The sequence below is a fragment of the Malaya genurostris genome, chromosome 3 (assembly GCF_030247185.1).
Source record: "Malaya genurostris strain Urasoe2022 chromosome 3, Malgen_1.1, whole genome shotgun sequence".
Lineage (NCBI taxonomy): Eukaryota > Metazoa > Arthropoda > Insecta > Diptera > Culicidae > Malaya > Malaya genurostris.
Window position 1 is genome coordinate 30,548,997 of NC_080572.1, and position 9,634 is coordinate 30,558,630.

Genomic DNA, 9,634 nt, shown 5'->3' on the forward strand with positions numbered 1-9,634 from the left:
CCACGTACGCTTCGCAGATTTTTCATTCTTGCATTTTTTTTTTCATAAATACGTTTATTTCTTAAGGCAGTTTACATAAGTTTTTCTTCGCCGTAGCATCACTTTTACATAATATTCTTATCCTAATTTAATTCTAACATAGTCACAACGTTTTGCATTTATTAAAACATATTCTCTTATTACTTAAATATCATCTTAGGTAACTCGTCATTAATTATGAAATCTACTCGGAAATATTATTTGAACCAAACGATTAACTTCTATAAATTATAAAATAAGCTGTTATTTTCAGACATTTTGTTAATAATTTCATAAACTGTTTCGAGTTTGTTTGTATCATTACATTATTTTTATTCTAATTTAGCTATTGGTTGAACTCATGGACGCAGCTGGGACCAGAACTAAGTCTTGAAAGGGGCCTTTATTAAATTGAAACTCCAGTTTTCTTTATGAAATGATAAAAAAGTTTCATGTATGAAAGGTCACGACAAGCAAGAATGTCTCGAACTGGGACATTGGATAGTCTACCTTGGGTACGCAAAGAATTTATTAGTTGAGATCTGACATCACGATACTCCACGCATGTCCAAACGACATGATCAATATCCCGATAACCTTCTCCGCAAGCACAATGATTAGTCTCGGAGAGCCCAATTCGAAGGAGATGTGCATCTAACGTGTAGTGATTGGACATGAGTCTGGACATCACACGAATGAAATCTCTACTCACATCCAGTCCCCTGAACCATGCCTTTGTCGATATTTTCGGAATAATTGAGTGCATCCACCGACCCAGATCATCTTTATCCCAAGAAGCTTGCCAGCTGGCAAGTGTTCTTTGGCGAGACGAGCTATAGAATTCGTTGAAAGCAATTGGTCTCTCATAAATTTCACCCTCAATAGCACCACGTTTGGCTAAAATATCGGCTCTTTCATTGCCAGGAATGGGGCAATGAGCCGGGACCCAGACTATAGTGATTAGATAATTATTGTTCAATATGTCGTTCAGGCACTGTTTTATTTTGCCCAGGAAAAACGATTCAGTCTTGCCAGTCATGTTTGAGCGAATGGCTTCAATTGCACTCAGACTATCTGTGAAGAGGAAATAATGGTTTGGAATTAATGTGACGATTACACTCAAACTATAATGAACTGCTGCTAGCTCTGCTATATAAACAGATGCAGGTTCTTGAAGCCTAAATGAGGCCGAAACATTATTGTTGAACATACCAAACCCTGTCGCTTCTTCAATTTGCGATCCGTCCGTGTAAAACATTTTCTCAGAGTCAATATGCCTGAACTTACTTGAAAATATTTTTGGGATTTCCGTCGAACGTAGATGATCCGGGATTCCACGCACTTCGCGCTGCATGGATGTATCGAAAAATAAAGTTGAGTCAGGGACATTTAGGAGGCTGACACGGATAGGAATATATCTTGAAGGGTTGATTTCCTGTGACATATGGTTAAAATATACTGTCATGAATTTTGTTTGAGATCGAAGCTCGACTAGTCGTTCGAAATTATTAATTACCATGGGATTCAGCACCTCACATCTTATTAGCAGGCGTGATGAAAGCTCCCAAAATCGATCTTTTAATGGAAGAACTCCCGCCAGAACTTCAAGACTCATTGTATGTGTCGAATGCATGCACCCTAAAGCAATTCGCAAACAACGATACTGAATTCGCTCCAGTTTGATAATATGAGAGTTTGCAGCGGAACGAAAGCAAACGCATCCATATTCCATCACTGAAAGTATCGTTGTCTGATACAATTTTATTAGATCTTCCGGATGAGCACCCCACCAAGATCCTGTTATTGTTCGAAGAAAATTTACTCTTTGTTGGCGTTTTGTTATCAGAAACCTAATGTGTCCTCCCCACGTGCATTTGGAATCGAACCACACCCCGAGGTATTTAAAAGTTAAAACCTGTTGGATCATTCTTCCCATCATATGGAGCTGAAGCTGCGCGGGATCATGCTTTCTTGAAAAGACGACTAACTCTGTTTTCTCCGCAGAGAATTCGATACCAAGATGAACAGCCCAATCGGACAAGTTATCTAAGGTATCTTGCAATGGTTTATGCAGATCAATAGCTTTGGGTCCAGTAACTGAAACCACGCCATCATCTGCCAATTGTCTTAGTGTACATGGGGTTACTAGACAGCTGTCAATTTACGTAAAAATTATAGAGGAGCGGACTGAGGCATGAGCCTTGCGGGAGACCCATGTAACTATTTCTGAGTGTTGCCAAATCGCCATGTGAAAAATGCATGTGTTTCTCTGACAAAAGGTTGTGCAAATAATTATTTATAACCGCTGGGAGTCCATTTTGGTGAAGCTTGTCTGAAAGAACATCAATGGAAACTGAATCAAATGCTCCTTTAATGTCTAAAAATACAGATGCCATTTGTTGCTTTTGAGCGAAGGCAATTTGGATGTCAGACGAAAGTAATGCAAGGCAATCATTCGTCCCTTTATTTCTACGGAAGCCAAACTGAGTATCTGACAACAAACCGTTCGTCTCGACCCAAGTGTCGAGACGTCGTAGAATAATTTTTTCGAACAATTTTCTGATGCAGGACAACATCGCAATGGGTCTATATGAGTTGTGATTGGAAGCTGGTTTCCCCGGTTTTTGAATGGCGATAACTTTCACTTGTCTCCAGTCAGGTGGAACAATATTTTGCTCAAGAAACTTGTTGAACAATTCCAACAAACGTCTTTTTGCGAGGTTGGGCAGATTCTTCACCAAGTTGAATTTAATTCTGTCCAACCCTGGAGCGTTATTGTTACAAGACAAGAGTGCTATAGAAAATTTCATCATTGAAAATGGGTTATTAATAAAACCATTATTTGGAGGAGATTCCCGTATAATGCTCTGCGTAGGAACAGAATCTGGGCAAACTTTCCTAGCAAAGTCAAATATCCATCGGTTCGAGTATTCATCACTCTCATTGCCCACGTTACGATTCCTCATTCGTCTGGCCGTGTTCCAAAGAGTGCTCATTGAGGTATCTCTTGACAAACCTTCGACAAAATGTCTCCAATAGCTACATTTTTTGGCTCGAAGTATGCTCTTGTACTTGGTTTCTAAAACCATAAGTTTTTCAAAATTCTGAGGAGTTCCTCCTCCCCGTTTTAGAAACGTCTTGCAAGCATTTTGTTTTGCGAGTTTAGCCTCTGAGCACTCTTTGTCCCACCAGGGGTTGGGAGGCCTTCTGTTAGTCGTTGGCCCAGGAAAGCGTTTAGTTTGGGATTGTTCTGCTGCCTCCAGAATCGAACAAATGAGGAAGTCATATTCTTCACGTGGAGGGAGCTCTTCCATTGAATTCAAAATACTAGAGATACTACTTTGGTATTTAATCCAGTCGATATTTTTTGTCAAATCATATGGAATACTAGCGGAAGTAGCAATGCAATTGCTACTGCTAATTGAGATGATGATTGGTAAATGATCGCTACCGTGTAAATCAGGCAGTATTTTCCAGGTGCAATCTAGTCGAATTGATGTTGAGCAAAGAGATAGATCTAATGCACTTGGGCGTGCCGGAGGTCTTGGGATCCGTGTCATGCTACCCATATTTAATACCGTCATGCTAAAATTGTCACAAATGTTTTGTATTAAAGATGATCTGCTATCATTGTAAACGGAACCCCACATAATACCGTGCGAATTTAAATCCCCCAGAATCAATCGTGGTGCAGGAAGGGCTTCAACCATTTCATTAAGCTGTTGCTGTCCAACTTGTGCTTTTGGAGGAATATAAACCGAAGCTATGCAAATATCTTTGCTTTAATGTTTATTTGGCAAGCAACAACTTCTATACTAGAAGTTGAAGGGATGTTTAATCTATAAAAGGAATAGCATTTCTTAATTCCCAAAAGCACTCCACCATACGGAGAGTCTCTATCGAGACGTATAATGTTAAAATCATTAAAATTTAAAGCTATGTTTGAAGTAAGCCATGTTTCGCATAAAGCAAATACATCACATTTTTGACTATGCAATAATATTTTAAAAGAATCAAGTTTTGGCATGATGCTTCGACAATTCCACTGCAGGACAGTGATTGTATCATTTGCGACGGGTGATAAATTATCCATCAAAAGATACAAAACCTGAGACAATTGGCCATTGAGCTGATAACTGCTTCAAAAAGGTTCTAGCTATTGGAAGGAATGCCATTATGAGGGTCTTTAAGGGTTCAGATATATTGAATGCTGAGAAAATCCATTCAACAATTTCCGAAAACTTCAGTAATCCTGTTGGTGGCTGTGAAATGGAGCCCACTGGATTATTATCTTTTTCTGTACTAGATCCTGGATTGGTTTGTGAATTTGACAAACCAGGAGGCACAGTCTTTGGTTTTGACTTTTTTTGTTTAACACGGGGATCTTTTTTTGAAGATGAAATTTTAGGTGTCTTTTTTGGTAATTTGGAGGAAGACTTCTTTCTCTTAACTGACCCTTGGGTAGTGATAAACGAATTACCTTCACTATTTTCGTCAGAGTCAGAGTCCTCTGGTTCCTCTAGATTTGAAAACCCGTTTTCGGTTTCCAAAGGGGGGACATCAATGACCGTTTTAAGCATTTCTGCATATGTGCGCTTAGACCGTGCTTTTAAAGAAAGCTTAATTTTGTCTTTGTGCACTTTAAATGCAGTGCATACTGAAATATCATCATGAGGACTATTCCCACAATAAATACATTTTTCAATTTCCTTGTTGCAATCATTATCTTTATGAGGCCCTTCACACTTAATACATTTTGGTTTATTACTACAGTAAGTAGCTGTGTGGCCGAATTTTTTGCAGTTCGTACAATTCATTACATTTGGAACAAAAAGCCGAACAGGGAGGCGAATTTTATCGACATAGACATGGGACGGCAACGCAGACCCGGCAAATGTCACTCGAAACGAGTCTGATGGGCGATAAACTTTTTTTTCCTCTTCATGAACTACTGAGTACAGTTGTTTGCACTCCAGTATTTTCACACCCTCAAGCATAGAGTTCTTGAAACGACCAACACCATGCTTGAGTAAATCATCTACCGAAATACTCGCTTCGGTAACAACACCGTCAATTTCGACATCTTTGGAGGGTATGTAAACTTTATACTCTTTATTGAAATGTTCCGAAGAGACAATATCATTCGCGTGTTTCAAATTATTTACCACAACACGAATTTTATCGTTATTTACTTTTATGATCTCTTTGATTGAAGAGTATCGTGATGTCAAACCTTTATTAATTTGAAAAATGTTTAATGGCTTTGATATACGTCTAAAAAAGACTATCCAAGGCCCAGAAGAGCTCTCCTGATATTTTTTCGTTCGTGGGGGTATCGGATTCATGCTAGGATTTACGTCCATGGATTCATCCATTACATTAAAATTTTTAACTAAACTTTAAAATAAAATTTGAAACCAACACTACACAGTACTCAATCAAAAGAAAAAGAAAAAACTTCTACCTTGAAATTGTTGTCTATCTCCGTTGCACTGCCGTGTAGATCCTCGTTGCTCTAGATGTTCTTGTTGGATGTATCTGGACGTTGATACAATGCTGAAGCTCACTGTAGCGATAGAATATGATGTGATGCTACTGCTACCTGACATCCAGCACCACTCGAATTCCGATTTGCTTTCGTCTTCGCCAGCTGTAACACGCGCAGGTCACCGGTGTATACCTGCGTGTTGTATGGCAGTGGAAAGACCGAGTTGTCTTGTCTCCTTCTTCCTAGTGCTCCGCACCGATATGCTTCTGCACCGAAGTGCCTTCGCACCGGTGTGCCTTTGCACTCTCCTGCTTCTATGTGCCTTTGCACTCTTCCTCTTCGATGTGCCTTTGCACTCTCCTGCTCAGCACTTGTGGCTGTATATTGCGGCCTGGGTAGAGTTTGGGAAACGCCCTTTGTTGTTTCCTTCACCAGCTTGGCCCAGCACTAGGGCTCTCTTATGCAGCACGACTATACGTTTTAACGGCTGCTGCCAACAGGTCTCTACCTGTAGTTCAACCGTTGTCGTATTTAACGCGTGTAAACCAACCAGCGTTATTAAACTGTACGCTTCTATACACAACCTTCTCGGTTGAACGGCTATTACTGAATGTTCATTCTTGCATTTGAAAAGTCTCAAAATGACCCAAGCTAAAAACATGAAAAAGTCAAAACAGTTTCTGAGCTGGTAGGTTAATCGTTTCAAAGTGTTAAACCTAGTACGGAATTGTTTGTTGTCACTTCAGCGCAAATAATTATAAATTTCGAAATACTCTGCAAAAACCGATGTAAAGAGAACAATATGCCCAAATGCGTATCCAATGGGTTGATAAATGTAGACCAATTGAAGATGTTTGGGATGAAATGAATAATTAAATTAAATAATAATTTTTTCACAAAGTTTGGAAGCAGCTTCGAGAAATACGCACGAATCGTTTCCCAAAAACACTTCGATATGACCTTCCTGTGGCAAAAAAGGTTAAATTTCTAAATTTATCGTTGATTTCTTCGAAAAAATGAGTACAAAGTTTAATTAATGTTGAGAAACATATTGATTTATGGCCGAAAGATCCTGCGGAGAGATAATGTTACTGCAAGAAGTATGTTTGAATGTTTTAAAAAAGAAGTTTATTTGAAATAGGGTGCTTTTACTCAGATGGGATGCTTCATACTATTTTCCCCTAATACATAACTTTCGTTTTTATATCCGTAAGCATTATATATATATATATATATATATATATATATATATATATATATATATATATATATATATATATATATATATATATATATATATATATATATATATATATATATATATATATATATATATATATATATATATATATATATATATATATATATATATATGTATGTTTATATAATATACTATGCACCAAACCTCTACAAATTCGTGCCACCATCCCGGCTGGAAATCAAAGCATTAGTTAACACTGCTTTTCAACTTTGCTCACCACTGAACCGCTTCCTTCCAACGAGAGTGCGGAGAAACAAAGAAGAATGCAGAAAAACCATCAGCATAGCGGACCAAAACTTCCACGTGTATGTCTCCATACACCGCGTGAGAACAGGCATAAAACGAATTTCAACGTTGAGCCTTGTTGGTGGATGTCTCTCGAAAGTTGTAGAATTTGAAAGGAGAAACTCTGGGGTGGAATCATGTAAGGTGATTATCACCAAGTGATTATCACTTTTGAAAATTTGGAATCATGTAAGGTGATAATCACCAAGTTCTGTCACCACTGCTGAGAGGCTAACATCACTATCAAACGTTGACATTACGTAAGGTGATAGTCACCACGATTTAATCACCTTCATGTCAAAATGGAGGTGATAGCAATTTAGTTATCACTTTCAGTAGTGATTTGATTTTTTGAGAAGTGGCTTTATAAATTATTGTCCGTTAGGTGAATTTCAAGCCACTGATATAAACAACCTACCAATATTGGTCGGAGAGGATAATTTTTTAATAAAATTCGTACTGATATTGTGTCAGAATTAAATACCAAAATGAAAAGTAACTTAGTTTATATAGTTTAAAGAATTCATAGAATGAACGGTAGTATTTATCAATTAAATCAATTCATTTATGTTATAATTATTATTTGAAGGAATATCATTGGGGTATTCGTAAAGTCAAAGATAAATTGCTTTCTGGAAAAGTGATAAGTTTATGAATGTAGACATCTCCTGTTGCACATAACGTAACATAAAAAAATCTATGCTAACATTTTCAGTAGAATTAGATGGCCGTTACTTAGTAAGCGACATATCAGTCTCGTTCAACTGAACGAGTAAAAAAGATTAAACTGCGTTCTTAATTTTCTTCTTGTGAGTTGAACTAAATAAGGCAATATTTTTGGACAATTAGTTGCTGCTAATCATAGTGGATATTCGTAGTACCGGTGGGTAAAATTTCCAAAATAGAGGTAGCATTTAAAAGCTTGTGAAATGCCATAATCGTAAAGTGAATGAAAACTATACAAGAAATTATTTAACGAATCTTTCTCATTCGAGAGAAATGCCATCCGTTGTGAAACATCAAGAAGATCTAACAATTCGTGTCATTTCAAAGCTAGCAAATTTATCCCAAAGAATTGACTGTGACATTGATTTCCATTGAAAAATAAAAATCGGCGTTAATCAAACCAACAAGTGATTTTTTTTATTTGTTTGTGCGCAGGTAATTTTTTTCAACGTTACTCTTCGATCCATAAAAATCATCATTGATAAACATGACTCGAATTAATGAAAAAAAATTGAAAACTGAAGGAATAAAACATTAGATTTTAAAATATTATATGGGTATACGCCACTTTCATATGTTACTCCTTCTAATATCAACGGTATACGCCACATTCATATTTTACTCCTGAAAAATTGACGTTTCTTGACAGGTGATGAATGGAGTGAAGTTGGCTCAATCACCGGTGATCAGAGATGCCAGGTCTGCAGATTTGTCTGTAAATCTGCAGATTTGGGGTATAGTGCTGCAGACATTTTTTGTTGTGCAGACTTTTGCAGACTTTTGTAATTCTCGCAGATTTTTACAGACTTTTGAAATTCTCGCTGACTTTCATCTATATTTACAGAAAAATTTGAAATTTCCGCGACCTTTTTTTTTTTTTTTGCTCGCCAAGTCAGTTTTGCATGTCATACTTTATAGAGAAATTGCTGCCAGCAAGCCATACTTGCTGACTGCAGATTTTTTTTCAGATTTACAGACCCTGTCTGCAGACATTTGAAATTTTTACCTGGCATCTCTGCCGGTGATGGTGATAGTAAAAGTGATCACCTTCGGTGATTCCAAACATTCTGGTGATCACCTCGTTATCACCAGGAGGTGATAGTCACTTATCACCTTACATGATTCCACCCCTGTTCTTTGTGGTAAGCCATTCTCTGATTGAAGAGAGTAGAACAGCTACCGATGCGAGCATACGGGTACATCCACGAGAGAAAATGTCATGAGAGCTATGACATTTATATCCGCTGCAGTCACGGTAAAGTTCATTCGGCGACAGCTACCATTTGTGCGGTTTGACTGTCTGCTGTTTCGTGTCATTCTCCGGTACCGTTCGCAACCCTGGTTGTGACTATCACCTTACGTAATGCCAACATTTGATAGTGATGTTAGCCTTTCAGCAGTGGTGACAGAACTTGGTGATTATCACCTTACATGATTCCAAATTTTCAAAAGTGATAATCACTTGGTGATAATCACCCTACATGATTCCACCCCAGAGTATCACGCATAGTGAAGTGATTACTGTGGTGGAAAAAACTATTTTTTTCAACAAAATGTTGGTGGCGTGATGTTCATAATGACATCAAGTTCATTCAAGTAATTACTTTTGTCTCAGAAGAGGACCTACATTCACTTCACTTGATTTCCACCGTGAAGTGATACCCATAATAAGGGTAACAGTCACTCCACTTGGTTTTCACCGTGTAGTGACACCGGTAATAAGGGCCGTCACACTTGTATAAACAAATTAGAACGATTCTAAACCGAACAGAGGTAATACGTACGCAAGCCGATCGAGTAATATTCGAAAATTGAACAACTCGAACGAATGATATTCGCGTTCATACCCAACTCGA